The sequence below is a fragment of the Dermacentor silvarum genome, chromosome 5, assembly GCF_013339745.2.
Source record: "Dermacentor silvarum isolate Dsil-2018 chromosome 5, BIME_Dsil_1.4, whole genome shotgun sequence".
NCBI classification, from domain to species: Eukaryota; Metazoa; Arthropoda; class Arachnida; order Ixodida; family Ixodidae; genus Dermacentor; species Dermacentor silvarum.
In genome coordinates, this window is record NC_051158.1 from 96,089,952 (window position 1) to 96,117,125 (window position 27,174).

Here is a 27,174-nt window from a genome sequence, read left to right on the forward strand (position 1 = left end):
GTGAGCTTCGGTAACTTTCCTTTATTTCCGAATTTTCTACGAAGATGCGCCACATCTCTGAAACCGGGAATCAGGCAGCGGAGGCACTGTCGCGGGATCGGCGCTGTCCCTGCGTGCCCTTTAGATTTCCAAGCTCTAGCCGCCGCCTAGCAGCACGACCCGGAACTGCGCCAATTGCGGGAAGAAAGTGCCGCTTCCATGCACAAGGACATTGGTCACGTGCGACACATCACAAGCAGCTCGTCGCCCGTTCGTGCCCCATCACTTTCGGCGGCCAATATTCGATTTGCAGCACGGGCAGAGCCATCCCGGCGTCAGAGCCTCACAGAGGCTTGAACGAAGACTGCAAAATCTTCGGGATCGGCCCACTGTTTTGTCTGTCGACGCGACTTTTTTCTACGCACCCTGTCGATGCAGGCACTTTTGGTCAGAACTTAAGAGACATACAGCTTCGCTGCAAAAGCAGAGATAACCGGCGATGGTGCCACGTCCTCGGAGCGTCTCTGGTTACGGACTTGAACTAGGCCATGGACGTTTGCCACGCGGTTTCACTACACGCATGCAGTTCAAGCTCTTCGTCGAAGCACGACAATTGGCAGTATACTAGCGCCACCTGAGTTTCATCAGCTTTCTGTTGTTATTTTTCTGCGCAGGCACCCGCGGAACGATGCCACCCGCTGGTCATATTTATCGATCGTCCATGGCGTCGGCATCGTTGTTACCGTATTATGAGGACGCGTTTGGCAACCAGTCGGCGGATTGCTCGCATTGGCGGCAGTCGCTTACGTGTTTGTGCAACTCAGCAAACATTATCTGTCAAGTCCGCGTGAAAGGTAAAGCAGGTTACCAGTGAGTGCTAAATATGCAGCAATCGCTTCCCTAGGGGTGCTATTTATTATTTGCAGTTCCAGCTGTGCGTTACATACGCTGCAAAGAGAGAAACATTTTGAAATTGAAAGGTTGTTTGTTGGGATTGATTGACTTTTTATATTGCCATGTCTACCAAACAAACGCGAAACCTGAATAAATGCGCGCAGCTCTGTTATCCAGCATCTGAGCAAGGACATGAACGGTGTCCCTAATACTATCCGACGTTGGCAAATTTTATTCCGTGTCATGGTTTCATGACGTAGATAATGCAAGGTCCAACCTTTCGAGAATGACCTTACTGCTGAATTTAAATATATCATGTTTCCCCGCCTCCATTCTCGCTATGCTTGCTGAAGCTTACACGTTCGAGAGACGGGCCGGAGCGTTTCTACGACTCCGAAAATTTGCTTCATTATTGCTTTAACTAAAATGCCAACGTACTTTGAAGTACATTTTAAGGGCGTGTATCTCGTAAGTTCACCGAAGATTTATGCTGAAGACAGATTACATCACTGCTCCTCGGTCTTAATTTGAAAATTTCAGCATGTGGTAAACAGTGGTTAGGATATTTACTCAAAAATAGGTCGAAGGCGCACATACATCGAACCGGATTTATTGTACTTGCCGAGAAACAATAAATTCTATTCAAAGATTGGTCGGTTCATAACTTTTCCGTAAAAAGAACAACTTTGAATATGAAAAATCTCTAGTTGCCGTAGGCTCGGCTACTAAATCTCGCTTGTCTGTGCCACAAGCTGCATCCTCGTCGGAACTTCCGGAGAAGTTGTCCCGGTCGGGCGCTTTGCAGGCGTCCTAGGCACCGCAAACAAATTCATCCCTGGTGCCGTTGAATGTTTTGAATATGCAGCATTTCTCTCATTTAGCCTGGATCACCCTCACGCGGCAGGACCTCTGTTAGCTCGGTACTTTTGCTGGCGTTGTTAGTGTTGCTGGCGTTGTGGTGTTGGTAGCTTATTTTGTGTAACATTTTCTAAAAAAAGAAAGGTCGACTTATATTCGAATTATTTGATAACTAATAAATTTAGTTGTGAATTTTATTCCCAAGCTTTTTAGCCATTTTTCCCCACTATGAGGTTGCTGGCTACTGTGGTATTGTCGTGTAGACAACGACTTGGGCGGCTGAGTATTTCTGACTACATATAGAGAGTATGCACATCTAGGTGGGCGCCACTCTACAATGACAAACAAAATATTTCAAAATTTATCTGGTGATGGGCGGAATCCAACCCGCGCCATATTAGTATTTTATTTACAGTATAGTATAGTATTCATACAATGTTGTCTAAATATACATCCCAACATGCGCCACACTCGGACTTGCTGTGGTTCGACTAGATGGCCCAGCAGGTCCAGAGAGAAGGGCGAGAGAGGACTCCGGCTGCAGCCAGTGCCTCATACATGATTCGTTTTGGTGGTGGCAATATTGTGTACAGTTACATTACTTCAATGCAATCAACAGTCATCCTGATATGTTTTCCGTCGGAACACTTTTCGTGTTTTTCTGGTAAAATAGCAAACTCTCTATTGACATGTTTCGACCACATATCATAAGTTCCGGTCAACAAATATATATCTTGGTAGTTTTGATTTCGTTCATTTTGTTTATATTGTCGTGTTGTACAGGTGTGGTATAGTGTCACTTTACACAACCATATAAGTCCGGTTGACACTCTTCACTGCCACTGAAGTGATGTAAAATTATTAATGGCAAGTGTGCGTGAAGAACAACTGAGATAAGACAGGCTTAATAAATGCGTCGTTAGAAATTGGAGCTATATGGTTCAGAGGGCAGATAAAATGCGCGGCCATCCTTATAGCTAATTTATACTTGGTGTGGGCTTCGTGGTGATGTTCTTTCTGCTATACCGGGACGCTTGTAACGCCATTACAGATGTTCTATGAGTTTATTGATTTATTACAAGAATAGTGATGGAAAAAGTCGCAGTTTTGTCCGAAAGCGAGACATGGATTGCGATAGAAAATTAGTGGACAGCTATACGAATTAAGGATTATAGCTTTATTGGCCGTAGAAACTTGTAACATAGGCATGCCACGGCCGCTGGATAAAAAAAAAGGTGCCTTTTTTTTATTCAGCGGCCATGGGCATGCTAACTAAATTAACAAGCAAGGTGTCACGCGCGCACAAGCAAACAAACACATCTCACCCGATGGCCGCGGTAACTCGTTGTCAAAACGCTGGAGTAGTAGCGAATTTAACTTCGTTCTGCGTCTCAAATCAACGCGACTAAGTTGCGAAGGGTAGGGTGGACTGCGTCTGCGACGCAGATGTCTTTTAAGATACAGCGGCCCAGGCGGGAGCGCGCGCGCGGCGTAGAACGTGCCCCCTCCCCTCCCGCCCGTCCCTCCCCTTTCTCCGGAGCGTTGCGCAGGAGTGGAAGACGGCGCGCTTCCTTCCAGCTTTCCTCTCTTGTGTTGGTCATGTTGAGCCGCCATCGCCGGCTCACCCTCGCACGCTTTCACTCGCACTTAAAACATACGGCACGCGGCGACGATTTTATCGTCCTTGGACTTTACACAGAACCTCAATGCGACGGCGACGACGATGGCAGAAATGCGCCTCAAGTGTCCATATAATTGCTATAGCAATAAAACATATGCAGCCTGTATAGGATCTGCAAATTGTAATCTAATATATCTTCTTCTTCTTCCTTACATAAGAAGCTCGTCGTTACTAAGCTAAAAATGTAAAGCAATTAAGCGTTTTGTGGCCACAGTCAGAATTAGTTCTCCTGCGATCAGCGTCATACCTATAATAGGCTTGATATGTAAGTTCATCTTCGAGAAAATCAAAAGCAAAAGAGGATCAAATGTTTCGCGCTCTTAGGCGACATTCTTGTGCCGCTTGTGTCTATAGGGGTGGCCTATAGCCAGAAAAGGCCTACGCCTGCCGCATCGGAATGGGGTACACGCACACGTGTGGCTCATGTGGAACAACAGAAACTATCGAACACATTTTGTGTATTCGTCCCCCGCACGACGTCGAGCGTGAACCTCTCCAAACAGCACTAAGCTGACTAATAGTTCATTTTCGGAGATGAAGACCGTTGATCATAGCCACGGGCGTCCATGGCACAGAAAAAACCCACGAAAGTGTTATTGCGGTATTTAAAGTTAACATGTCCTTGCGACCGTTCATAAACTCCGTGCGCACTTTCAAATATGCGCGAAACTGTGCTCTCTCTTTCTCTCGCATCTATCTCTCCTTTGCAGGGTTGCAAACCGGATGTGCGTCTGGTTAAACTTCCTGCCATTCCTCTATTTTTCTTCTCGCTCTCTCTCTCTCTCTCTATCAGTAATACACTGACAGCTGTGGGATTCTTACACGCATCTCTGCATTAAATGCTGATGAATCAAGTCACAGCTCTTTTTGCAATGACAACGGCGAAGCATGAAAAAATATCTACCATTCATTGCAAAACTGAACGACATTTCGCAAGCTGCTTCATTGTACCCGCTATCCTATATGTCTTGTGTTTTTCGTCCTTCTGTATTTGCTGCAAAGACCACAAATATAATATCAAACAAACATTTAGTACAAAATAAAGTTTTGCTAAAGCAGAACATTTTTTTCGTGCATATTTTTATTGCAGGCAAAGTTCCAGAAAAAATGTCGTAGTTTCCCCCCGAAAGGCGAAGCATCTATTACGATAGGAAATTAGTAGACAGCTATACGAAGTAAGAGTATTTGTTCTATCGGCTGTATAAACGTGTAAATTTTCGCTTACTAACTAAAATAACAAGCATGGTGTCACGCGCGCACAAGCAAACATGAATAGATCTCACTCTAGCACCGCGCACGCTCGCACTCGAAACCCTGGAATGTCAAAGCGTGGCAGTAGCCGCGGACGTATTGACCTCCGTGCTGACTCTGATTTCAATGCGAAATAAGCGGCGATAATACAGCGCACACGAAGCTACGAACCCTATGCGTACCTAGACTGTGTACTACTTGCAAATCGCTTTCAAGATGCGGCCCGCGCAGCCTCGCCATATGCGCAGCAGCTGGCGGAGTAAAACGCCCTACCCCCCAGTGCCTTGCCCGCGACGGATGACGGCGCGCTTCATCATCGCTCTCCTCCCTCGCGCGCAGGAGATTGAGCCGCCATAGTCTGATCACCCTCGCGCGCTTTCACTCGCACATACAGCATACCGTGCGCGGTGCCGACTACGACGGCAGACATGCGTCTGGAGTGTCCGATGTCCATATCATCGCAATAAAAAAAAAAAACTATCTCCTCATGTTTGCTGTGCTAAAAAGTGCATTTCATTGCCTAAGCGCGGAGATGAAGATGGAACTACGTGTAGTACATTGCCTTGTGGCTGCCGGGTCCGGTATTTTTACGCAATGTCAGTGATTTAAAAACACACCTTAAGGTTGCTTTCCGCCGACAGGGATGACACAGAGGTCTAGATCAATGTCGGGTCAAATTCATCGAAAGCGGATGACAGGAAAAATTTGAAAATCACTTTAGCATACGCTGAAGGCGAAAGCCTGTGTACTCACGAGACATTCATTAAAATCGAAAGGTCGTGGGTTCGAGTGCCTTATTATAAACTCTAACTCAATTAACTGTGCCTTAATTAACTTCGCTCTAATTACCACCGGAAGTTGTGGTTCGAGTACCTTAACTAACCTAATATTAATTAGGTGTGCCTTAATTAATTCCGCCTTAATTGACAGCTAAAGTCGAGGGCTCGACTGCCACCAAAGATCGTAATAAACAAAAAACTTGGAGCACGCATAAGCTTCGCCTTTATGAGTGGAACGCGATATCGTTATTGGACACCGTTGACGCCGACGCAGACACCGTATTTTTTGACACATGGGGCCCTATCAAAATTTAGAAAGGCTCGGTTTTCAACATTCCCCTCAATGATGCCTACACTCTAAGAACAGTTGCACCCTTTGGGGCGTATTTTTGGCACAGAACAATAATCGTCATCTGACTTGCGTGGCTTTCCTTTCTTTAACGATGTGCGCCCGGCACTTCACGGTCACGAACGACAAGAGCGTTATCAGCGTCACACAGCGTTCTCGACAGGAAAGTAGCAAGTGCAGAGTTTTCAAGATAGGAAACGCAAGCTAGACAGATGACGATTATTGTTGTGTGGCAAAAATGCACCCCCAAGGGTGCATCTGTTTTTAGAGTGTAGAATGAAAGAACAACGAAGCACGATAATCATTGGGAGACGCTTAAGCTAGGCCTTTAAGAGTGGAACGCGATAGCATTCAAAGATGCCTGGCTGCTTATCAGAATTTTTTCTCGTATAATCAAATTACAATCTGACGCCATCACGTCTGTACGTTGTGGTTAAGTCGTACATTAAGATTTTTTCTGACGGATTTTATTTTGAGAAATGAAATTTTTGTTCACTAACGCCTTGCGCCACGCGAAGAGCCCGCCCGGTCGGGGTGGTTCGGGATGAAGGGGTTCGGCATGATTATTTCCGCCAGACGCCTTTGCTTAACGCCGACGCCGGATTTTCTGCGACATGGGGCTCTTGAGGCGACAGCGTTAAGAACCCCGTGTCGTCAGTTCTTTACAGTTACACATGCACCGTACTTCATACTCCTGTATTTCATAGAATGAAATACAGCACAGCACTTATGCTACGAATCGGTTTGTATACAGACTCATCTGTACTTTATACTCCTGCTGATGTTCGGTTTGCCGGCTCTGTTCTCTGCAGAATTATGCTCTAAAAAGCGAAGCTGTACTTAAATATTCCTATGGATACAAATGTCGGTCTTGAAATGCATAATTATTCTAATAAAACAAAGCTTGCAATGCCCTTTTCCTTCGCTTTCGGGGCTTCTGCTGACCCGGTTTCTCGCCGAGTAAGGTGGGCTAACCCTGGAGGTAGTTTATTATTAAACTGGTCCAATCGGAAAGATGATGTAATGACAAGTGAACCTATTCTGAAGATGGTGTATTTTGCTGTCACGTGGCAGATGGGGGCTGCGTGGTGGGCTTCTCGGTGTCTTGCCGCGCAGGCAGGCAATCGTGGTACCATGCTGGAAAGCGTGAAGTGCAAAGGGTGAACATATTCTCAGAAACACGGTGGATGAACAGTAATGGTGTCTGAATGACGCTGTTGCACCAACGATTTTTTAGGCCGTGGTTTACGTCTCTCTCGGCAGATGGCGCGCATCATTGGGGGTCAACCACAGCAGCTGGAGCGGCGCGCGGGGCTTCTCAACCATGTGGCTCCTCCTGAATAGAATCGCTAGTAAATTGTCCCATATATGCCTGCGTACAGGTATATGTGTCTGGCGAGCATTTCGGAAGCAAACTTAGGTATATCCTCCTAAATATCTAAGCTTATTAGCGCTATCCTAACCTTATTGTGCATCGCAACTCGTGAAAGTCCACTGTAGAGACAGTGTGTATACTTTGTACTTTGGTACAAATGCAAAACCATTCGGCTATTGCGAGGTGCAAAGTTTTTGAAGTTGTGCACTTAAGTCGAGAAAGCACGGCTTGCCAATCGCAGCGATGTTCTTGGTTAGCATGCATTCCAAGCACGCACATTGCTACTAACTGCGCAAGTTACTTTACATATTCATTATTTTAATCTAGAGTAGCTTGCAAGTTACAATTTTCTAACTTTTTATTTACGCCGAGTAGTGTCCGTCTAGTCTATTGAAAGCTAACACGTACGGCACGCTGGGGCAAAAATTCAAGAAACACAAATGCACGACTGTATAGACATTTCCATGTGGGAAATATATTAATATCTGAATGATACAGGCGATAGTTAGAAAATTACTAGGAGTTACTTATGCTGCAACTAAGACAACTTGAAGGCCAAACCCTGAGCGCCGCTAACTCAATAACACGACGACCACTTTTTACGTTTTCTGAAATTTCTTTTGACATTTTCTTCATTCACATTTTTTACGCAATGCATCATCACTACGAATCTAAATTTTTCACTCATTTTTGCAAGTCATCGTTATTTCACCAAACTCGGACCGTGACTGACCACTTTTGTTTGCTGAATCATGTTCTCTCCGAACCCATATTTTGCAGTCATATTGCAAGTCATCCTTTATGCACCGAACTCGGACCGTGAGTTAGCACTTTTTTTTGCTGAGTCATCACCACGCTCAAATCACAATTTACAATCATTTTTGCAAGTCATTATGTTTTTGCAAGTGACCCTGACCAAAGTCTAACGGTGACTCAGCACTTTTTTTGCGGAGTCCCTCTCACATGGACCCTCAAATATAACATATATTTTTAGTAAGTCACTACGCTACTCCATAACCCAATTAATTCACTCTTAATTCACATTTGAATCACTCATGATTTACCCTATCATTGCTTGGTTTACGTTCATTCATTCTATCATCTGTTTAACTTCCACCATACTTGGTTTCCTCTACTACTACAAATCTTCACCCTATCAACACTTGATTCACCTTTATTCACTCTGACTTCACTCTCATTTACACTTCATTATTTTAGCTCACTCTATATCATCACCTTTCATTTGACTCCTATAACCCAACTGAACCCCTTTAATTCACCATCAGTTCACTCTGAATTCATGTCACTCACCTCTCTGTATACCCATTATCACTTCAGTTCACATGCATAATCCTTCTTCCACCCTTAATTGTGGTTTTGTGCGCATTATCGCCTCTTATCCCGATAAGACGATTTCGTGCCGATGACGCGGCTTTGAAATGGCCTTGAAATGGAGACCTCACCATGAAACATAAGGCTTTTCCCTTAGTAATGTAATAAGAATTGTTCGTGACCAAAACAATGCTTAAAAATATGCAGAAACTCCACTGCGTAACCATACCCCCAAATTTCAGTTTCCCCAACCCCAAATTTAGGTTGTTCCATTCCCAAATTTAGGTTTGGCCCGCCCCCTAATTTCAAGTTGGCCCATCCCTAAATTTAGGTTGGCCCACCCACAAATTTCGTATTAGCCCACCCCAAATTTAGGTTGGCCCACTCCCAAATTTAGGTTAGCCCACCTCCAAATTTCAAGTTGGCCCACCCCCAAATTTCAAGTTAGCCCTACACCAAATTTCAAGCTAGCACAACTCTACTATAAGCTTCCCTGTGCATTTTCTATCCAGCCCTAGAATCCCTATTGGTAATATCTCTGATCAATTTTATCTGCTTTTCTTGGTTTCGATTGTTTCTTATCGCTATGAAGCTACCAATCATCTACATTTACACTATTATAACAATGAAATGTCTTAAATTCGCAAATTACGCATTTTTGTATAGACACAAGGCATTACACTTTTCGCGTGACGGGCTGAGGTAGCAGAAGACAAGAAATGATGACCCCCCCCCCCCCTTTATACCCCCCAACACCGAAGTGCTCCTGTCGGCAAAGGGATGTAGCCCGACAATGTTTGTAGTCAGCTCACTCTGCAGATAGACGGCACCATTCAGACACCTCATATGTTCTTCCACCGTGCTCAGACCATTTTATTCAACGTGAGTTCGATGAGCATAATGTATTTTCTAGTTTCCAACTCTTTTGATGGTCACAAATAGGAAACCGACAACATTCCAGTCAGGTTAGGTGCGCGTTAGGTCATGCGAAGTGTGCAGTTCTTTCAAAGGACAGTTTTCACGCAAAGTGCCTTTCAGTATTTTGTGCGTACGTGCATGCGCTGAAGCAAACTGTGAGATATTAAATTACGCACGTGTAGTTCATCCTGCTCTTTTGGGTAGGCTTCTGCCCTTAGGTCATTTCATGTAGGCCAGTTTGGTACTTACTGTTTTTTTCACTGCAGGAACAAATTGCGTATATACAGATCGTATTCTTGATCCATGACCTCTGCTTGTATGAACAGAAAATAACGCAGCACAAACACTTATTTTGATGAGAACACATTTATGATAATTTCTAACATTTTCAGTTACTGGTGTTTTTTTCGTTAGTGTTATATTCTCGCTAATGCTTTTGTTGTCATTTTTCTTTTCCATGGGCATGAACCGGCAATGCAGGATCCCAACCTTTACAGAACTTGTAATTTCAACTTTTTTCCGTGCTGTGACATATTGAGTGCCACTGTTGCAGAGAAGCATTTCTCTTCGGGATATTTAGCCACATAAACTTTTTCCTTGTCTTCTGGTACACTATAGGTTCCTAAATGCAACAACTTGCCTGCCTTTTTTGTAGTTCAACAAAAATACTTCCGTATATTGTAGACAATCCCTAGTTCCATAACGTTACCTAATGAAGGGTCCATGTTGACCCGGATATCTGCCCGTACAACACAGAGAAACGAAGCCAGGCACGAATAAAACAAGCTATGAACTGTATTTGTTAAGAAACATGTGCCATCGCGAAGAAACCACTCCACAAGTCCAGTGAACTCCGAGCGGGCTAACTATCGGAGAACTTTTGTTCGCGTGTGTACTAGGACAGCGTACGCACGTGAAATAATTAGGGTGCAAACGGACTCAATTTTTTTTCATTGCACTATGGAAGGCTTCCGCAATCTTTATAGCAATCGACGGCTCCAAGATATACATTCATACTTCCTAGCGCCCTTTTGCGCAGCAAGGTCGACAGACGTACTTGTTGCGCCCTTTACTTCTTTCCTAAGGACCTTTCGGCTACGCGAACTTGACCCAACGTAAACTGGTTGGTTGAAGAAGATGAGGTCGCGTAACTTGCTATTTATAAGTCCCCGGTGGCATCTTCCATGGCCGGTCAATAAAGCCCCACATTTTATAGCCGTGCCTCGTAGCCGACACACTTTATATGGGTAGCAGGTTCCTTCGAGGTGGGTCGTGTATCATGGGGGAATAGGATGCATTTAACATGCGATAATGGAGCGTGACATATCGTATTCATGAGAAATCTCATATATTCGAAAAGCTATGTTCCCTCGCTTCAAAATTGTGATGGAATTTGGCAATGTTGAAGCGTTTCATTCGAACGTACTTTTCTTGATTGCATTCCGGCATCGGACTGATCACAACTAATAACACAGCGACGCTTCGTGTGCCAAAAGTGGTAAATGGGCTCTCTGAAATGACCTGACGATTACTTCTAGATCATTAAACAATAAAACTGCAGTTCCCAAGAAAATTCCACTGCGGGGGCCGAGTAGATGTGGTGGTTTGCGGCTGAGCACCAGGACAAACGTTTAATTCCTAGCTTTTTTGGCTTTGTTTGTACTGGCATGGAATGCCAGAACCCTCGTCTACTAAGAATTGCGTGCACGTGAAAGAACCCCTGGTGCTCAAAATTGCCGCGGCGACCTCTGTTCCACCACCTCTCAACTCCGCTGTGGTATTGGTGTCATTGAATACCATCAACTATTAAGCAAAGAAAGTGTTGCCTTCAAAACTTATCAGGTTATAAAATAATAATTGTCTGCCGCACTACAGCAGAATCTCACACACTTTTTCAGAAGAACGAAAATAGAGTCCATGCATTTGTCGTGGAATCTTCCGGGCTCGAATGTTGTAAACCACGAAACTGCGTCCAATAATGCCTCCGGACAGATGACGTGACCCATGCCACAGGAATGCGGGCGTGCGAACACGGATTCAAAAAGGAACGAGAAGGACAACACAAATGTCGACTATAAACTGAAAGGCGCAGTGGCGGATAAGAATGAGGTCATGAAACTCATCTTGCGAGCTCCAGGGAAGGTAGCGACAACCCATTAATCATGGTGTGCATTCGTGCAAGACAGCTTTTTAGGCATGACAACTCCTCTTTGCGCCATATAATCGAGAGCTGACTTACAAACGTACTGCCACTGTGGTAACACCCCATGTCTCGGCCATGAGGCGCCCCTCTTCGTTCTTACGGTCGACCAGAACTATACAGTCAGGAAATTTTGAACTACATTTGCAGTTGCAACGAAAGGTTAGACGCTGTTTCACCAGTCGATGAACCATTACGCACAATTATTCTCCAGAAACGCGACGCCCGAGAACAAAGTGTACCTTTTGAATTGGCATGCCACATAATTATTAACACCCTCTATTATCTTGCATAACAATGAATCATTATGCTTCATCAGTTTTAATCTTCGCTAGTCCTCGAAAGTGTACGTGATTGGCGGGTTGGCGCTGCAGGTGAGCGTGTGGTGATGGGTTTTATGTCCTCATTCTTTTTCCGGCACTGTGGTACCTTTCAGTTGATAGTCGCGGTTTGTGTTTTTTGTTCGTTCCTACTAGAGTCTGTGTTTGAACGCCTGCCTGTCAGTGCCCAACAAAAACGAAAAATGTCATTTCAAACAGCTTATCTCAGGAAAAACACACACAGGAAATAAATTTTGTAGTCTGATGGGTTCGCGGACGTACTAGTTTCTCTGGCAACGATATAGCGCACCAAGCTTGTCGAGAAACCTTTCTGTCAATGCAGGTGGGACAGAAACCCGAAAAAAAATAGTAAAGTCGACGGTAATGCAGTTTCACTCAACGTGAAAGCTGGGGAAGTGCAGAGCAGTGATTTGTTTTTGTTTTCCTTGTGTTTATCTTGTTTTACACTGCGTTTATATTGTGTTTAACTATTCTTTTACCGATGTTGGGATGAGCTTGCTTGCGCTGGCGAGCAACTTCGGCTTCTCGGGCGCGCACCGCATGATCAGCCCTCCGTCTGCGCTGTCTTTCACGGGCGAGGGCCCGCTCTCGCTTCAAGCGTGCTTGCTGCTCGGCGTTCATGGCGGGAAAGAACGTCCCGGGGCGCGGGAACGGCTCTCTTTCAGCGCCCTAGCGGAATCTTTCCACTTCTGAGGCTGTGGCTACCTCTCTTGACTAGTTTCGGTATCAGCTTGGAGTTTTCATTATTTGGGGTAATGAATGCGTTAATTCGTGATTTTTTTTCCTTTTTTATAACATTTTATACTTATTTGGTTTATATTTAATGAATTTTAGGGGAATTCTATGGGAATTTTATGTCTTACGTAAACTTTAGTTGTGCGTGACACCCACCGCCGAGGGACGACATACTGGGCTGCTAAGATGCTCCGCATTTAAAAGAGTGCGACATAAGCGGAGACAGCCACTTCACCAAAATTTTGAGCATTACCAAATTATTGAAGAACACTGAGTTGCAGATAAACAATTGAATTATTATGTACTCCGCCTGCCCCATATTGTAGGTCGTAAAACGCCGTCAGACACCCCCTTAAAGTGGTACAGCCCTTGCAATGTCCCTAAAAGCCTTCTTAGTTGAGTTAGAAACTTACTTGTTGAAACATTGCGCCACACCAAAAAGTCCACATCATATAGACGATTTCATCCAGCGCCACAGCGCTCTGGCAACTCTGTGCGCCGGCATCCGGCGCCCTTAGGAAACTTCCGGTAGCCGTTCCTTTTGCTTGTTTTTGCTGGTATCTGTTCGCTCGCGCGCTCGTCCTGCGAATATTCTGTGGTATTTTTCGGGCATATCGATATAAGTGCGACTTGTGGCATTCAGTGCGTTGCATGACGGCGAGTAGCTCTTGGACCATAGACTGTTTTCATTACGTTTACTCGTCAACGGTGTTTTTCAAATTTGGGAGCCTACGAAGAGCTCCCAGATTTGCTCGGCTCACTTCATCCAATGTACGTTACTACGTGGAGTAGCCGGACTGCTATAATGCTGAATAATAAAAGTGCTACTGCACGATTGTACTGGCCGTATGTCGTGTAATTCACGCGAGAGCAGCTCGACTCTCGCCCCGAGTTTGCCCGCTCGTCCATTTTCTTGCCTCGGCGTGGATCGCCATGCTACGAACATGAGTTTAAAATATTGTTTAACGGGTGCCATGCTGCCGTCGTTTTATTTTAATGTTTTTCGTATCTGGGGCACAACTGCACTTCCGCAGCTTTACTACCTAGGTACATGTGCGCATTGGTTTGTCATGTTTAACGTCAAAAAGCGGCTCCGGCTATGACGGACGCCGAATTGGAGGGCTCCGGATAATTTCGACCACCTGTGGTTCTTTAACGTGCACTGACATCGCACAGTACGCGGACCTCTAGCATTTCGCCTCGATCGAAGAGCGACGGCCGGGGCCCAAACGGCGTCTTTCGGGTCAGCAACCGGGCATCGTAAACGCTGAGCCATCGTGGCGGCATGTGAGCATTCGTATCGGTATCGCAGAGCAGAATGGCAGAAAAGTTAGTGATTTTCGTGCATGCATGTAGGAAGTTTCGGCCACATTCTAAAAGCATTTACGAATTAACGGAGGCCAATAATGGATTGCAGTCTCGTGCCGAACACTACAGGTTTCATTTTGTTAGAAGTGTGGTAAATTCGTGAGCACTTAAGTTAGTCCCATTTCAGTCGACCTAGGCTTCTTGCACTAAATGACTTTTGAGAGTGTACAGTTATTTTTGAATGCGTATTGAAAAGCAGAAACAAGGCATATGACGAAGAAAACATGTGCATGTACACATGCACAGCTTACCACTTCATCCTCCATCTTGCAGCAATATAAGTGCCATTGCGAAATGCAAAAACGCCCGTGTGCTTGTGTTGTAGGGCACGTTAAAGAACCCCAGGTGGTCAAAATCAATCAGGAACCCCCTACTACGGCGAGCCTCATAATCAGAACTGGTTTTGGCACGTGAAACCCCAGAAAGAAGAAAAAACTGCTATTAAAGTTTTTCTAGTTTTCGGCAGTCCCATTACGTGCCTTGAAGACAACAGTCTGCGTTCATTGCATGTCCTCACTAAGATGCTGCGCTTGTTGCTCCGGGTAATTGTAACTGAGGGAAGGCGTTTGGAGCTCGGCGAAAACGCAAATCGCACATCATCGTCCAGCGGATCGGGCAGCTCTCTGCCTCCAAACATCAGCTTTTAACGACACCGATCTTTTGCTTCGGTGCTAAGCGCCTTAAAGTAGTCGCTCGTCATCTCGACAATATTTACGATGTAGAATCAGCATCACAGATTCCACCAAGCAGTACAAACACCGACACGACACGCCGGCCTCACGTCGCGCATGCCTTCAAACAACATAGTCGGAAATGCTTCTAGCTCTCCTGCCGGAAGTTCCGATGGGGCAACCAATCAGCGGCAAGCGAGGTTTGTTTGTAAACACTGAAACCGTCTATACTTAAGGAGCGCTTTAATGTTTAAAGAGCAACGGTGGAGGGTACCGGCGACAATACCGGTGGCGAAGTGCTTTCATACACACTGGTATTAAATACGCTTCCTTCAATACTATATTGCCATATGGCCGTACCGTGGAAGGTAAGTCCAGGACGTTAGTTTCTGATGGGTTTCCTTCATGAATATTGAGCGGATGAGATGGATCAACTGCCACCAGAAGAACAGCAGAGAAGCCTAACTCCTGCGTCACCCTCCGACCGCCTTGTTACGTCACCCTGACACACTAGTGCCCACCCCCAGCTGGCGGAGGGTGGATATGAATCGCGGAAGTGGTAGCTAGAAATTATCACAAAGAAGTTTTCAAATTCAAACACCTGCATGTGCAGACACATAGAAATGCACACACACACAAACACACACACACACACACACACACACACACACACAAACACGTGTGATAGTGGCGGCGGTATAATGATGTACCGAGATGGAGCAAGGCGAGCATACTAGCAAAACAACCGGTAATTACACGTCTTCACACATGTGGCACTGTGGTGTAGTACTTTTTTATCGCCGTGGGCCATACTTAATACTGAGCTCTTGATTTTAGATGCGAAGCAGCTTATGGCGGGGGCTTTGTCCGTCCCTCCCGCGGCATCCCACACCCCACACCGCATGCGCGTCCCCTCCCCCTCTCTCTCTCCTCTCCTACGCTCCCCCCTTTCTATCCTCCAGGAAACCGGAGCGGCGCGCACGACCGGTGGTGCGACAGCTGCATCCTGGGGGCACCACGGTAGTTCCGCGGTATGAAAATGACGGAGCGCGCGCGCCTCATTCTCTCTCCTGTGCAGCGCCGCGATGAGCGCTCGGGCCGCTGCCGCGAAACCATCACCCGCTCAAGCTAACCATCTCCCCGCTGCTTCGCATCCACACATGGTTCCCTTAAGCGGGAGATAGAGTAATTTTTAATGACGACCATTCTGTGTGATTGTAGTGGTTGTTATTGATATAAATTGTCATGTTTTATAATAAGTACACCTAGAGGAACCCAAACTGTTTGCCGAAGGACCTTTCGGTAGAAGTTGCTTAGAAAACACGAGCGGAAGTCGCTTGCACAGGGGCGGCACGCAGGAGAATCACCTCCTTTTAGATCTTGTTATGCTACATGTGTATAGATATCTTCGCTACTTCGATGAACTGTAGTTGATTACTTACTGCCATATGAAAAATCATATGCCAAATGATTAACACATGCCAATACCTGACATGTTTTTGCGAGATCGCATCAGGACGTGGTGTGTTTATAGGAAGTTGCTAAACACACAGGGTAAATCGCACATGAGAGTTTTAAGGCGAAAGCTTTAAGTGTCACATACCCCCGATGTTCTTCGGAAAAAAAACGCGTCATCCGGTACAGTGGTACAAAAATTGTCATCATCAGCAATGGCTCATACCCTCCTAAGCAAGCAAAATGCAAATGGCTCATCCGTCTCGTAATGCAGAGGCTACAACCATTCGACAACGTGAAGCGAACATGCATACTTTCATTGAAACCACCCATACAACACACAGAACAGCATACGTTTCATTCCCCTGCTGAGAGGATTCAACTTAAAGTCGAAAAGAAACGTCGTTGGTGCGAGTCTGACACCGCTATACGAGCGCGCCAAGCCGCAGCTAAAACGAGCCGAAGAATCCGAACAGCGAAAGCAGCATTGCGACGATGCGAGACGGCGCATTACCAAGTGTACAGCAGGCTTTCGCCTTCACGTGTTACAGGAGTGTAACATGGTGCCGAACTTTTTTCAATTTTTTATACGCGTCAAACTCCAGTAGCGCATGCGTCTGTTTAGGTCATCGATGTTCATTCGTACATTGCTATTTTCGAATGAGGAACCAAAGTGTGTATCCAAACACTCATGCATGACGCTGGCCATCTCTAACTCACGTGTCCTTGCCCGTGTTTTCGTGCTTTTGGCTTACGAACATAGCTGGAATTGGAAAATGCGAATATCTATAAAAGTAAAAAAAAAAACGGAACGCATTGTTCGGGCTGCATTTTGATTGATAGCAGAAAGCATAAAACGGAGAATTAAACAATATGTTTACTTCAGACATCGCATTACCACATTCTATTGTAAACATACCTCCGCTAAATTTATAGCTGTGTTTTCCATGGTTGTTTAGGACAGTGCTTCAGGCTTGCATGGTTGATTGCGCCAAAAAAAAAGCGTTCGTGTGCTCAACGTGACCATGCATCTCAGTGCCACCTGTTGCAGTGTGTGAAAGACATGCATTGTGAGGACAAAACAAACGAACGAGGTCAAATACTCCGGGGCAAGGCTCAGGGGGAGGGGGGAGGCCGCGTACTACGCGGCGCGCTGGCGCCCGGGCAGCTGTATCTTGAAAGTGTATCCGAAGCGGGCGCCCGGGCGGCTGTATCTTGAAAATTTCAAATGTGCGCGAAACTGCTCTCTCTCTCTATTTCCTTTCTCTCTCTTTTCATCCCTATACCCCCTTGCCCCAGTGCAGGGTAGCAAACCGGACGTGCGTCTGGTTAACCTCCCAGCCTTGCCTCTCTTCTGTTTCTCTTTCTATCTCCCTCACACAGAGCGGTGTCTTCAGCCGTGATTTCAGCTGATACCGCAGGTGGAACGCGCGCTCACATGGCTAAGTTGTTGCATAAAAAGCGTCCCCCACCCCCGGAAAAACAGTAGGCAAGTAGGTTTCGGAAAGCATTCGTCGTGTTTCATTTAGACCATGAAGAAGACGACTCTATTTTACATTATCTGTAACAAAACAACGCAAAAAGTAGAGTAAAGAACGCAGTAGCCTTCTCAGGGTTCACAGAGCAGATTGGGTTTGGAAAAGTACATTCGACATTTGATCACATTTATGACGTCAATCAGGTAATACAAACTTCTGAGAAATACAACCAACCTTTATAATTCACCTGTAGACCAAGATGATGGTGAATAGAATGCCACGCGAAGAGGAGCTCGTGATCGGTCATCAGCCTCTTAAAGCTGCTCAAGAGCACATTTAATCTAGTGGTCGCAAGGAAGATTAACTAAAAGAAACTTTCGTGGTGAACAAACATTTGTTGGAGTTCAAAATACCAGCCATTCGCTAGCCAAGGCGTGTAGCCTGACCTTTACCATGATGAGGATAATTTAGTAGGTGCGACTTGAAACAAACTGGAAGGCGGCGGTATGCATTCCATTTTACGAATTTTTACCATTTTACTGATTGGTTTGGGTTTCTCTACGGCTCCATTTACATATCAGCAGTAAAGGCAATTCCTCGCCACCTACCCTCCAACACGTGCCTTCTTTCATGCGGACCCGCGATACGCCCATTCCTAAGGGCTGTAGACTTACGCATGCCTTTGGCTTCGGTACTACTGGCAGGCATGGGCCATTTTGTCTAGTAGTAAGCACGCCTCATGTCCATAGCGTCAGTAAAGGAAGAGCCCTCCTCACACGACCACTGGGCAGTGGAGACCATTGCTCTCTCAGGCCTGTTGTTTCAACTTCGTCCGAATCACATTGTGTAGTCCGATTACGCGCACGCCAGCCGGTGACCGCTGGGTCATCGTTGGTGTGGATTATCTCATGCTCTACACGGCCACTTCAGCGCTTCCAGCAGTCACAGTGCATGAGGTTGCCTTGCTCATCCTGCACCCCCTGGTTGTTTTGGCACAGTGCGCCTTGAAAAATATCCAGCGATAGCGACGGTTCCTTCCTCTCTCAGGTCGCAGAAGTAATAATTCGCGAACGCAAAATCATCCATTATGCGCTTTCAACCTGACTGAGCGTTTAGATAGTCTCAGAACCAGTGCTCGCAATCCGCAGTAACTGGATGACTGAGCGCTTTAATTGACCACTAAATTGATATTCCAGGAATTGGACAAATGGTTATTAGGGATCGGGCAGTACGAGGTTCCCAAACAATTTTGACCACTGAATTATTGTGCGTGCAATTGAAAGACAGTGGCACAAGCGGTTTCTCTTTTCGATCATGATGGCTTCAGGTAGCACGTGCTCTGCGTTGGAGTACGCTGAGCACGTGCACTGACACTCCACTGTACTGGAAACAATAGAAAACGATCGCCTGAAGGCACTGCTGCTCCTCCTGACAGCGCCCCCAATGTAGAAATTTCAAGCAGCGCGGTCGCTCCGCGGTGCAGTCTCCGCTTTGTTTACATTGTTTCGCCCGCGCTTTCCTTCGCTGCTCGTGCTCACGGCGCTCCGTTTTCGACGGCGGCAGATCGCCTGCTTGCTGAACAGCGATGCAAAGACTGCAGTGCGTTTCAAGACGGTTGCCGAAGCCAACAGTTTTTTTCGTGGCGGCAACCTCAAGAAAGGGGAGCGTCTGCTTCCACACGTGCGTGGTGTTCAAAAATTGCGGGCGGTGATATGACAGTGAAAGCCAAGTGCGTGTCGGAGGTGTCCAACAAGATTGTATACGACATCGAGTTAGAGGAACACACCGAGTTCAGTCATTTAGTCACTTTTATTTCTCTATGGTGCAGTAACAAAGCGGTCATGCATGCTTGCAGAGATGTGCAGAGACGGTGACGATTGCGGTTGCTTTCGTTGGTCGCTGGGCGCGCACACACGGCTGCTCTCAATTTGGCTCCTCGGAGTGGCATCAGCACAGTCGGAACAGAAAGAACACATTCATTATGCACCAATAAGCCAATAAAATTAATTAACGATGTAAGTACTACATATGTGCATAATGCCTTATATCATGCTGTATACATATTTAATGTATATCATGCCTTATTCAATGCTAGAGTCATGGCAACTCATTGCATAATTGAGCAAGGTATCTTTTCACTGGTCATGAGAAATCACTCGTACAAACTGCTCCGCCAAATGAACCCAGGTCCCGGTAACCAGCGATTACCTTGGGACCAACAGCACGAGCGCAAGAATTAGCGATACATGGCTCACCAAAGCAAATCTAGCTTCTCGTCGGACGAATGCCCCGCCGTAGTAAAAGTAAGCTCACACCGTTGGCCGGTTACTACACGAAACGAACGAAGATTCTTGGCGGTAAGAGTGAAGCAGGAAGAATGTGCAAGGTGGCAATTACTTTAAAACATGCTTGGATATTGTGAACCCAGAAAGCATGGCCAAGCAACAAACATAACGCGCGCGTCTCGGGCAGCTGCTTTGCGATCTGCCGCTTACCGACGCATGCGATGACCGCAGCTTGCATTAAATACCGATTGCCACCACACAAAAGACAAGTAACGTGCGGCCCTATTTGTTGCCTGTACAACTAGGAATGCAGCGTTTGGAAAAGGGATATAATTATCTTGAGCCAGTCTTTGCCGATGGCGAGTGAACGAACAGTACAATCAATTAAATTCGTGGGTTTTACGTGCCAAAAGCACAATATCATTATGAGGCGCGCTGTAATTGAGGGTCTCAGGAATAAATTTGACCACCGGTGGTTCTTTAACGTGCGCATAAATCAAAGTACATGGCAAGAACTGTATTCTTGCATTTCGCCCCCATCGAAATGCGGCCGCCGTGGCCGGGAATCGAGCTCGCGCCGTCGAGCTTAGAGGCGCAACACGTGTGCATTTACCGCTAAGCTAACACGGCGGATGTCACTGTACGATTCAACTACGCGACACGTCTAAACAAACGGCCATGCGCTAAATACAGGCACATTACTATTGCGTTTTTATCGAGCGGCCGTGATATTGCACGCGAATGCGAAAGTACGTGACTTACTTGACTCGGTGCACTGCAGTTATCCACGCTTGTCGTCTGTTCTCCTCGTACCACCTCTCAGGAATTCTAAAGAACTTCACGGGCGGCTTTCGACTTTTCGAGGCTCTTGTGGCAATCAACAACACAGCAGTATTGCGTGCCACCTTTCCTGGTTGATGAAGTCTCGCTCGCCGTCACGAAAACAACGCACGCGGTCGCTCGCGCCGTAGAGAACACGGGCGCGCGCTGGCCCGGCGGCGACTTTCGACACTTCCATCCTTCCGCCAGGGGAGTGGGCGGCGCTGGTGCCGCGCGGGCAAACTTTAGGTTGCCTCGTCTATACGCACTAGGTTTGCTTCGCTTAACGCCGTTCCTCTTTTTATTAATCGCGCTGCGTGATAGCTTGGACACCCTGTATATATTTATATATATATATATATATATATATATTAGTGTGAGCGCTAACTGTGCAGTTCATCATCGTCTTCATGTGTATATACCCATCCTCATGATCATCATCATTTTGTCGGGTGGGTGTTCGTGGGCTGTCTCGCGCTGTGTGCCAATACAAGAGCTCTGCCTTGGTCCCGGGCGTCGTCTCAGAAGTCGTGGAGGTGCTGGCTAAAAAAATATATCATCATCATCATCATCATCATCATCATCATCATCATCAGCCTATATTTATGTCCACTGCAGGACGAAGGCCTCTCCCTGCGATCTCCAATTACCCCTGTCTTGCGCTAGCGTATTCCAACTTGCGCCTGCGAATTTCCTAACCTCATCATCCCACCTGACTTTCTGCCGTCCTCGACTGCGCTTCCCTTCTCTTGGTATCCATTCTGTAACCCTAATGGTCCACCGGTTATCCATCCTGCCCATGGCCTGCCCAGCTCCATTTCTTCCGCTTAATGTCAACTAGAATATCGTCTACCCCCGTTTGTTCTCTGATCCACACCGCTCTCTTCCTGTCTCTTAACGTTACTCCTAAGATTTTTCGTTCCATTGCTCTTTGTGCGGTCCTTAACTTGTTCTCGAGCTTCTTTGTTAACCTCCAAGTTTCTGCCCCGTATGTTAGCACCGGTAGAATGCAATTATTGTACACTTTTCTTTTCAACGACAGTGGTAAGCTCCCAGTCAAGATTTGGCAATGCCTGCCGTATGCACTCCAACCCAATTTTATTCTTCTGTAAATTTCTTTCTCATGATCAGGGTCCCCTGTGAGTAATTGACCTAGATAAACATATTCCTTTACAGATTCTAGAGGCTGACGGGCGATCCTGAATTCTTGTTCCCTTGCCAGGCTATTGAACATTATCTTTGTCTTCTGCATATTCATCTTCAACCCAATTCTTGCACTTTCTCGATGAAGGTCCTCAATTATTTGTTGTAATTCCTCTCCATTGTTGCTCAATAGGACAATGTCATCTGCAAACCGAAGGTTGCTGAGATATTCGCCATCGATCCTCACTCCTAGGAGTGAGGAAAAAAATATATATTATGCATGAAAAATATATTCATTATATATGAATATAATATATATTGTCGACTGTCGGCCTTTCTGACGCATTTGCCGCTAAATTGCCGTTTTTATTATACATATTTATTTAAAAAACCGCATTTCCCCGAAGGGGAGTATGAGGAAGTGCGAAGCACGGGGTGATGCTATGAGGGGGCGCGCGCGACTAAACTGCAGAGCCGAGCGAAGGAGACGGCAGCGAGAGAGCACGACTGACGCGCCGGCGCCACACACACAACACGTGACGGCGGAGCGAAACACGCCAGGCGGTTGGAGAGGGGGTGAGCGGTGGGGAGAGTACGCACACGAGGGGCTGTTACCGGGCGAGGAGGGAGCTGTCAGCGCGAGGGGAGAGGCGGCGGCCGAGGGTGAGTGCAAACCTAACGGGGGGAGAGGCACACCAGCTGCATGGCGCCGTGACGTCACGGCGCGGAGAGGGTGCGAGGAGCCGGCGCGGCGCGCGCAGCCATGGCGCGGAGGCGCCAGCTGCACAACGCGCCGTGACGTCACGGCGCGGAGAGCGGTGCGGAGCCGGCGCGGAGAGCGGTGCGGAGCCGGCGCGGGGCGCGCGCAGCCACGGAGCGGAGGGCGGAGCGCGCGCAGTCACGTGGGGCGTGACGTCGCTGCGGTGTTGCTACAGACGCTCCTCTCCGCTCCTCGCGCCGTCGCTAGGGGAGAGGAGGAGGAGCGCGGATGCCGGCGGAGTTTTCGGGGTCGCTTAAGAAGTGCATTCGCACTTAAAATGACCTGTGGAAGATAGCGTAATAGTAGGCGTTGAGCTAGAGTGCTCGAAGAGGCGGACGTTTGCAGCGCGAGTAATCAAAATTCATGAGTGTATATGGACACGTTGCTTCCGCCCGGTGCCGCTCACTGCAGCTGGCGCATCTTCGCCAACGGAAACGATCACAAGGAACTGCTTGGTCCTACCTCCACTCTCGTGAGCAGTAAGTCGAAATAAATAAAATTGAATCCACGCTGTAACATTCGCGGGGCTGGTCACACTCTACGTTGGGGCCTGCAGATAAGATTGCCCCGCCCTTTCCGCGATATCTTTTCTTTCTTTTTTTGCCACACCCTGATTGGCTACGTAGCGCACAAAAAGCGCGTCGCTGCAAGAATAAAGGTGATTGTCTTCCTGGCACTTCGTGGGTCGTCTGTTCCATGGGCCGGTCGTCCTGCCGCTCTCGGCGTCGAGCCGCCGAATACGTAACAACGTACAAAACAGTTTTATCTGGAGTACCTCAAGGCAGTGTTTTGGGGACTCTTTTATTTCTTATCTTTAATAATGATTTCCCTACTGATATAACCGTTCCGCTAAGATTGTTTGCAGACGACTGCGTAATATATAAAAGGATTGAATCTTTAAATGACCAGTTAGACCTCAACACCAATTTAAATAAAATTGTACAACGGTGTAATGAATGGCAAATGTCACTGAACCCAGTAAAATCAGTTTGTATGATTATAACAAGGAAAGAGACGCCCCTGATGTATAAATGCAGTATCGCTCCCCATGAACTTGTAAGAGTAACAGAATATAAATATTTAGAATTAATATTTACTTCAGACTTGAGATGGAACATTCACATCAATGAAGTTTGTAGAAGGGCAAATAAAGTTCTTTGGGGCCTCATCCGAAGATTGTATAGCGTAACTCCTGAAGTGAAAAGCCTGGCGTATAAGATACTAATACGGCCAATCTTTGAATATGCTAGGATAGTATGGGACCCACACACTTCTACTAACCGCCATAAATTGGACAGAGTTCAACGACTGGCTTCTAGATTTATATTTAATAAATATCAGGGCGTGCACTCTCCTACTGAACTATGCAGTCGTGCAAACCTTTCCGCGTTAGAATTAAGGACGAAGTTTGACCGATTAAAATTTTACTTTTTAATTATTCATCACCTGGCTAAAATAAATTTATCTGAATACTGCGTAATTTCACCGGATCAACGCTTCAGACACAGGCACATCTTATACATACAGCCGCCAATAACGCGAAATGATACATTCAAGTATAGTTTTTTTCCAGGGGGATTAAAGAATCGAATGATTTACCGGATTCAGTTGTCACATCTTCCTCCGCCAGTGACTTTACTGCTGGTTTAGAGAATGTTATCTTCTCTGATATTATTGCGTCTTAGCATGTATTTTTGTTTCTGATCAGCAAAAAACAAGTTATTTTGTCTTTGTTCACTGCATGTCACTTTTTATAGATACTGACATTATACGGCCTTGTATCTTTTTCTTTTTTTGCTCGAGATGTAGCAGAATTTTGTATCTTTTCTTCTATTTTTTTCCACTCCTGTAAAGGCCCTTAATTGGGTTGACAGTATAAATAAACAACAAACTACAACAAAAATAAACGTGTTCTTATTATAACCTTCAACTACGCGCCTGCTCCGCACCTCGCTTAATTTGTTCTGTGATAGCGCATGGTCACGAGTCGTTTGAGGCCGCCGTTCGTTCAAGTCATGAAAAATCTTATGACGCAATGTGGGCCATCCGATGTGACCAGGACTTGCAACACGGTACGTACCTACTTATCGGCAGGGCGCCTTTTACCGAAGTTTTTAGGGGCAGACTAGTTATTCAGATTGTTTTAATTTTCCTTTTTTTTTGCAGCAGGATCCCCAGTTACAGGAAGTTTTATCACCACCAAGGAAGCGCAGCACATCCACAAGCTGCCGGCTCTTGTGCCGATGTATCTCACAACAGAAATTCCTGTCATTTGTTCACTTTGTTCACTTTTGAATTATGCGTAAATACAGCACAGAAAATGAGCAAGTCGTGGTTTCTTTCTTTTTTTGTTGTTGGGTGAGTTTTTCATAAGTCAATGCTATTAAGCTATCGCTGAGCACTGGCTACCTACAAGAATACTCCAGATGCCGTGCTCATGAAACCCTGAACGTCATTGAAGTTAACGAGAAGGGTCTAAAGTAGAAATTTACCTCGATAGAATTATTGTAATAATATAATGTCTGGCAAAATTGAAAACTTAATTACTTATTTACTTATCTCCACCTAGCGGATTTCCGCTGAACTATTACGTCATACACTTGCCTTTGCTTCGAGTTGTCGACAAATTCGACTTCGCCCTGCCATGTGCTAGCCGCCTGGTTAGCTCAGATGGTAAAGCGGCTGCCCCGGAAAGGCCGTGGTCCCGGGTTCGAGTCCCGGACCAGGATGAATTTTTCTTCAACTGCGAGGCTTTCTTTCGAGGAACCCGGTTGGGTTTCCATGGTAGGAATTGCTAGATTTGGGTGGGTGTCTCAGTTTCCCTTTAAAATTGAAAACTGTAGAGCATCGATACCATGGCGCACATTTTCGCGCAGTGCTCGCAATATAGTTTTTTTTTAGAAATGCCCGTTTTCTGCGAGATCGAAGAGGTTACTCGTATTTCTTACAACACTAGTAAATAATTATGAGCCTTCGCCTAAAAAAATGGATAAGAATGAATGCCAACACTTTTTCATGGGTGCATTTGCCCTTTATAGGACGCCGATATCACATCTTATCCTGGAATTCGGTGTCGTTTGCTCTACAGACTACGTTGTAAACGACGAGAAAAACCTTTAAGTGTGCATGTTGTTGCTGCCTAAAGGTTCGCGACCAGTGGTAGATGCACGCACTCTCAAATGTCAGCGCCTGTTTTTTACCCTTGGTTGCATTGTTTTGAATTTTGAGAAAACTCATGTTTACGGCCTACTTCAAACTTCAAACGTACAAGACTGCCTTGACGAGGAAGAACTCGCGTTCCTTGTCAGATATGAGCGGTGGTAAATGCGTTCTACAGAGGGAAGTTGCATTCTTTATTTATTTATACTGTTGTTCCGGATTTATTCCTGCTGGCATCCTCTCAGAAAGGCCGTTTTATTAAACTAAAGATGTATTGCGCTCGGGGATGATGAATTGAATTGCATTGAATTGAATTTTATTTACCATAAATGTACACTGATGTACATAAGCACTGAGGATGGCAGGATAAAAGCTGCATAACGGCAGCTTGACTTGTGCCACCTCCCCGTGAACAACGGGCAGCAACATGGCAACGTATTCATTATGAATACTTATGGCAAGATGTAAAAATATACACACAGCTAGAGGGGGGTGAACTGAAGAAAGTAGTTTATAGGAGTTTCACTATAACTGATTGCAACACAGCCAATGTGCGCATAGTATTTGTGATGTCGTGTATTTGCATTCTTCTCAGGGACAGAGCCTCGCGCACTGAAAGTAACTACTGCACTTTCTCAAAGAAGTCTTTGGACTGCCCGATGCAGAAAATTGCAGAGCTCGAAGTCAGGACCCCGGAAAGCTTCGGGCGAGTCTCCTTTCCTAGGGGCCGTAAAAGTGAGGAAGATGGACAAGTCGTGCTTAATGCGGTGGAATACGGTACCCGTTGGTCGATATCACTGGCTTCACTTAGAATGCCAAAAACAATTCTTAATACTGTTGTACTATTTACACAATCTACAATTCAACAGTATGAAAGGTACATTAAAACCTTACAGAATTGAATATGAGTGGTACCGTATCCAATACGCGAATAATATGAATCCCGCTAAACATGATAGTAATCCTGAGGTGCACACAGGGTAATGCGCATTTCCCCTAACTCCGCCAAACGTAATAAAGTAAAATGTATATGTTTCATTTCACACTTGACGACGACCTCAAACACTGCCGAGCTTCACGCCATCAAGTTGAGCATTTCGTGTTCAACATGCGAGTGAATAAACGCAAATGAGGGTAAGTCCACCGCGAGGCTCTCGGCCTGTCATTGTATAGAGCCGAAATATTTGTTCTATTCCTTTAGGCTGTGAGGCAATGCGCAGAAGATAACAAATTTTTGTCCTTCATATTACATTGCTGAGCGAATAAAGCTGACATCCATTTGGCATTAAAAGGTGCAATCAAAGCTTCAAATATCGCCGGGGTGAAATACTTCATCAGCAATTT

General features: G+C 45.9%; 1 protein-coding gene across 1 annotated transcript in view; it reads left to right on the forward strand.

Annotated features, from left to right (window-relative positions):
* The window catches only part of LOC119454249 (alkaline phosphatase, tissue-nonspecific isozyme), a 169,747-nt gene that overhangs the window by 71,276 nt on the left and 71,297 nt on the right, over window positions 1-27,174 (forward strand). The window lies entirely within an intron of this gene.